This window comes from Cavia porcellus, unplaced genomic scaffold (assembly GCF_034190915.1).
Source record: "Cavia porcellus strain 051 isolate PalLab524CR breed Dunkin Hartley unplaced genomic scaffold, mCavPor4.1 scaffold_1, whole genome shotgun sequence".
Lineage (NCBI taxonomy): Eukaryota > Metazoa > Chordata > Mammalia > Rodentia > Caviidae > Cavia > Cavia porcellus.
Genome location: NW_026947484.1, coordinates 21,613,584 through 21,620,466, shown reverse-complemented (window position 1 = coordinate 21,620,466; position 6,883 = coordinate 21,613,584).

Genomic DNA, 6,883 nt, shown 5'->3' with positions numbered 1-6,883 from the left:
GATGCAGACTTCCCAGGAAACTACATGGTGCAGGAGAGCACACCCTTATCAGACTCCATAACAAGCACAATAAATTTATTTTAATTGAAGAGTTGTACACTATTTTAAAAAGATAACCTTCTTAGTCCTTCTCAATGCAAGTTTTAAAAGGGAGAGTTTAGCAACATGTAATGGCAGAAAAGCAAGACATCGATGTTTTACCTGGATACTCCAGGTTAAGAACTATTGCCAACCCTGGTTAGAGAAACCATAGCCAGGTTAAGCCCCAAATAATTTAAATACTAATATGAAGAATCATGTAACCCCATTTTAAAATATGCATTTTGGTAGTTCAGTTTAAAAATCCCTCTTCGATGTAACTGTATCTTAAGAGCCCCAGCACAATAATGTCAGAGTCATGTATGTTGGTGGAGTTTAAAAACCAGGGGTTCCTTGTGATATTCAGGGAGAATCACTACCCTTGCTTGTCAGTACTGCTGAATTAGTCAGCTCCCCATCACTGAGGCAAAATACTCCACACTCGCAATTTAAAGACAGAAAGGTTTATTTCAGTCTGTGGTTTAGTCTAGTTGGCTGGCTTTGAAGCAGAAACGGCATGGTTGAACCATCTCAGGGAAGCCAAGAAGCAGGAAGAAAACAGTAGATCTGTGGATGAAAATATATCCTTCCGATGCATGCTCCAAATAATCCACCCTTTCCAGCCACACACCCCAAGGTGGGACTTTTGGGGAACATTTTAGATTTAAATCATAACAGCTCCCATATACTTCAGAGAGAGGAAGATCCTGAAGAGTCTTGAGAGGAAGGAAAACTTCCACGACGTGACTATTGCCTTATGTTAAAAGAATAATAATAACCAGTTCTCTTGTTCTTGACAGGGATAACATATGAACGAAAGGAATAATACATAAGCATCTCTAGTATTCTCTATAAAAGGGAGGTAATCAAAGTAATTGCATTGTAGTCAGTTCATGGGTAGTGTTTATTTTCCAAAAAATGCCTCTGTTCTTTTTACAGCTCTCAAGTTAAATGAATGAGGCAATAAGGGTTTGGTAAACACCTTTCTCCACTGGGCACTGTAGTAGGTAATGTTTTCATTAAAGACTAATTGAGCATTTAGTTATGGGCAGTGATAATTACTCCAAAATGTGAGCTGTTTTGAATAATAGCTATCAATTTAATAAGGACTTACTCTGAAGGCTTTATGGGCACAAAGTAAAAGGGTTTCAGAAACAGACTTGAGTTTATGGGGCTCATGCAATTCCCGTAAGTGATGTTTTCCTAGGAGTCCCTGGAAATGAATGCCGCATTTCCCTGTGGAAGTAATAAGGTCTCTGCTTGTTATTAACCAGAATATATATACATATATATATAATGAAAATCCAACCTTTGGTTAATCTGATCCTTCCCAATGGAGTTGGCTTAAGATCTGGTCTCTCAGACTTTCAGTGAAAGAGAAGCAAGTGTACATTTTCAATTAGGCTTAGTGAATGTGCATTAATTATTTATGTAAAGAATAAATAAGTTAACACAACTCATTTTTCTAGGCACTTTATTATTGCCAAAAGGGGACTAAAAATAGAGAAAGGGACAGTTTTATACTAATAGCAAATGAAAAAGAAAAAAGTGTGGAAAGAAGTAAGAAATGGGTCAAAAAAGTTAAACCCATTGCCACATGACGAGATGAAAAGCTAGAGAACTTTATTTTTTTTATTTAAAGAAAGATAAAACAAAATAGAAAATGGGCAGAAATAGTACATTCTTTCAAAGAAAAGAAATAAACAGTAATAAATCACTAGTTGATGTATACATATTGTCTTCCCACAAATAGTTGTTCAAGATACAAAAGTGGAACATATAAATGGGAATTCAACCAGGGAGACTGCAAACAGTTCTGTTCAACTATCCAACAAAAACTAAGTAATATGGCTATCAATCCTATACACTTAGACATGTATGCATTTATCCATATTTTCGTTTATGTTGAGACCTAACAAAACTTATTAGGTTAAAATCCTTCTGAACAAAGATTAATATTATTGCTGGATTTCACATCCTAAGACTCAGGAATCAGCACTGGGTACTACAGTGCCCCTTTCTTTCCTTCAAAATATTTGTTCATTTCATCATGTATCATAAGATGAGTTCTCATAAACTGTTTATAGGTTTTATGCAAGCATGAGTCTTAACATTTATTTCTATCCTTTCTATATTAGAGGGAGAAACAGAACAAAGCAGGACAGAACTAAACATATTCCTATAGACACATAAAACTAAAAACCCATATAAAACTGCTGAATCAGGGGTTCTATCATTGTCACTGTGCTCTCTTGTTATCATCAACAGAATTGGCTATATCATCAGATAAAGTATAATTGAACATATCAGCACATAACAGAATTAACAGAAATACAACTTTGCAGATAGTGTAGAGATACAAAAACTGATTGTAATCAAATCAGAATGGATATCATGGTGAATCATTGTCATTTTCAGTATAGTTGTCTATATTCCTCAACAAGCAACTTAACAGTTTTGAATAATATCTGTCAATAATAAGCAGTAGTCAAACAAGTCAGATTTAACTAAGATCAGTCATGATACAACAGTATAAGTCATACAGGGATCTTGATTGGGTTAATAGGAAATTAAAGATGACCACTGTGCTATGTCCTGATATTTTTGGGACAGCTGTCTGTGCCCTCAGATCCAGTGCTTGTATACAAACCAAGCAGAGCGGTGCGAGTAATAAGGGTTTTAATTCCTGATACACTATTAGCTATGTCTTCTGCTTTTTTTTTTTTTTTTTGAATACTATTCCTACCCTTTACTTCCCCAGAATGAACTGTGTATTTTTGGGTTTCCCCAACACTCACAGTTTTATATTGGGGGGGGGGGCAATCTACTATTTACCTAAGTGTTTCCAAACTTTCTCACTCCTGGGCTGGGTTTCTAGTTACATTTCTTCATTTACTAAATGTCTGTTCAACCTATCCATTAATACTGGCCCAGTTACCCCTATTACTCTCTGGTTCCCTATTATATCAAGTTCTGTTTTCTCATATTTGATTTTGGTCTATATAACCTTCTTCAGGCTAATTATATTTCCTATAAAGAGCCTCTTGGTGGACCCTTAGAGAACTTTATGATAAAAATAAAACCTGTTTCCTCTATTTCTCACCCAAAAAGTCTACCCAAATTTAAGGGTCAGCTCACCCCTCTGTCAAGACCTTTCCCTGATCCCAACCAATAACATTTCCCCAATGTGGGCCTTCATAAGCTTATTCTTCCTACAATGCACTTCTCCCTGAGTGCCTGGTATCAAAATGATATGCATGCACTTTCCTCTGTACCTGCAATGTATGTAGCTTTCAGGAGCAATTTCTGGAGTCACACTTCTTTCTCCACAGTCTTTGGTACTTCCCTTGCGTTCAGGACAGATCTTACCAATGAATGGATTCACAATGAGTAAACAGATCATTTCCTTAAAATTTGAAATATTGGGGAAATTTTATATCACCAAGAAATTGGATTTCAGCAGAAAGGTTTATTATTTTGGAATCAATCTAGCCCTTTTTTCTGATTATATCAGAAATAATCTGTCTTACGTTCATTGAATCAGCATAAAAAAACAAGGTCACATATTATATTTGACTGTTATATCCTTCCTGCCTCTTTTAATCTATCTCTTTCTTTTCTTATACATATTTGTTGAACACAGAGTAATATTTCCTGTAGTATATTCCACATTCTAGGTTTCATAAATTACTTTCTCTTTGTATTAATTTCTTCCTTAATTTTTGTATTTCCTATACACTAGTAATTAGTTCAGTAAGACTGATAAGATTCAAAGTAGAATATATTTGACAAGAAAACATCATAATTGATTCTATGTATTATTAGGACATTATACCATGTTATCCCCTTGGCCTAAATAACCAAAACATTGATCAAATTTTGTTACTTAATATAAAATTTCCACCAAGTTTTACTGTAGCAATCTTAGCAGCCTTGAGGCTTAGGTCCTTTATTTCATTCGAGGTTTTGAGATTTTCAATTTTATCATTTTGTTTGCATTCTTCTATAAAAAAGTACTTTCCCATATCCAGTACTGTATTTGGTACCCTAAAATATAGTTTACCAACTTATACAGTTTAAATTATTTATACAATTTATAGGAAAATAGAAGAAATACTAAACTTTATCAATTCCCAAGATAACAAATCAATATAACAGCAAAATCCAAAGGTGATGATGAAATGTTAGTTTTGGAAAGGAGGAGCTGGGCGGATCCGGAGTGGCTGCAGAAGCCCCTTCCTTTGTCTGGAGGACTGAATATTTCTGCAAGCAGGGAGGGATCGCATGTTCCTGAGGCACCTTGGCCTGTGGTGAGTGCCCAGCACTGCCTGCCCAAATCTCAGACTGTTCCGGACCCCCCAGGCTTCTGGGTGCAGTGAAGTGGAGCAGTGGGTTAGAGGCCACTACAGCCGCCTCCCCATCCTGGCTACACCTGGAGGTCTGCGGAGCTCACGACGGGTGGGCGGGCCTACACTATCCCCCAGCCCAGCCGCGCCTAGCCATCGGATTGCAGAGGAGGAGCTGGGCGGATCTGGAGTGCCTGCAGAAGCCCCTTCATTTGTCTGGAGGACTGTGGATATCTCTGCAAGCAGGGAGGGATCACAGGATCCTGAGGCACTGTGGCCTGTGGTGAGTACCCTAACCCGGCTGCGATTGAAGAGCTGTGGATCTTCCAAGGGGCAGGTGGGCGCACAGTGTCCCTGAGGCCCAGCTTGTCTGGAACTGCGGAGTTCTGAACAAGCAGAGGAGGCCAATTGGTTCTGCAGGCCCAATGGCTTGGGGTAGAGTGGTGCCAGAGTCTCAGTAGCTGCAAACATAGAAGGGGATTTTCAACAGATCCTGAGGAAGCTTTCAAATAACACTTGAAACACAGAAATATAGGAAAATGACAAAACGAAAGACCAAATTACAAGCTCAAACCTCCAGCCCATCTCAGGAAACCCTAGGAGGAATGTATTTAGAAGAAAATATATCCCATCCACCTCATATATCAGACACAATAGCTACTGAAGTTGACAAGCAACTCCAGGAAGCTTTAAAGAAATTCAAACTCGAAATAATATCCCAGATAAAAGAAGAAATGATAAAAGAAATGAAAGAGATTCTAAATATATCTAAAGAAAACACAGATAAAAAATTGGAGGAACTAAACAAAAAGATAGAATCCCTAGACAAGCAATATAAGAAACAAACAGAATACATAATGCAGATGCACAGAGATATACAGGAAATAAAAAACTCCACTGAAAGTTGTAAAAACCGCCTTAATGAAAGTGAAGATAGAATTTCAGACCTTGAAGATAGGATTGCAGCTAGTGAACAGGAAAGGAAAGATCTTTTAAAAATAACAAGGAATCAGGAAACAACAATTCAACAACTGCAAGATGATGCAAAGAAGAATAACATAAGAATGATAGGGATTAATGAAAAAGAAGGAGACAACATAAAGGATATCAAGAGGATATTTAGAGAAGTAATAGCTGAAAATTTCCCAAGCATGAGATCAGAAACTGACATCAGGATCAGTGAAGCATATAGAACTCCAAATAGTCATAACCAAAATAAAACTACACCCAGACATATAATAATCACCATCCCAGAAATTCAACACAAGAATAGATTATTAAAAGCTGTCAGAGAGAAAAGACAGATCACTTATAAAGGAAAACCTATCAGAATCACAGCAGACTTCTCATCACAAACAATAAAGTCAAGAAGAGCATGGAGGGAAGTATTCCAGATCCTAAAGCAAAATGATTTCCAACCTAGACTGATATATCCTGCAAAACTATCATTTAAAATACATGGTGAAATACGATACTTCCATGACAAAGAACAGCTGAAGAACTTCATGAACACCAAACCAACCCTGCAAAAAATATTGAAAGACAGTTTAGATACACAAAGGAAAAAATCACTAAGCAAAGCAAATAATTAAACAGAACAGAAAGATAAAGATGCAACAGCAGAGAGATAAGATTCCTACAATTAACCAACATTTAACAGTAATAACCATTAATGTAAATGGTCTCAATGCACCAACCAAAAGAAACAGACTAGCAGAATGGATCAAGAAACAAAATCCAACCATATGCTGTTTACAGGAAACCCATCTAACCCAGAAGGATACTCACAGACTGAAAGTCAAAGGATGGAAAACAATTCTTCATGCAGCAGGAATCCAAAAAAAAGGCAGGAGTAGCCATTCTGTTTGCAGACAACGTGAACTTTAAACCAACAATGACCATAAAGGATAAAGAAGGTTACTACATACTCGTAAGGGGAAAACTCCAAGAGGAAGAGATAACTATCTTAAATATATACGCACCAAACTCCAGAGCACCCAGTTATATAAAACAATTATTAACAGAAATGAAAACTCAAATTATCAGTAACACAATTGTAACAGGAGACCTTAATACGCCATTGACACCAAGGGACAGATCGACCAGACAGAAAATGAGTAAAGAAATAACAGAACTGAATCATACCTGTGAACAAATGGGTTTGATAGACATATACAGAATGTTCCACCCAACAACATCAGAATACACATTCTTCTCAGCAGTACATGGATCATTTTCTAAATTAGACCATATATTAGCTCACAGAACATATTTAAACAAGTGCAAAAGAGCTGAAATCATCCCTCGCATGTCATCGGATCATAGCGCTCTGAAATTAGAAATTAACGATAAAAGATACTGCAAAAATCCCACAAACACATGGAAACTGAATAACACACTCTTGAGTAATCAGTGGGTCACAGAAGAAATTAAAGAAGAAATTAAACAATACCTAAAAG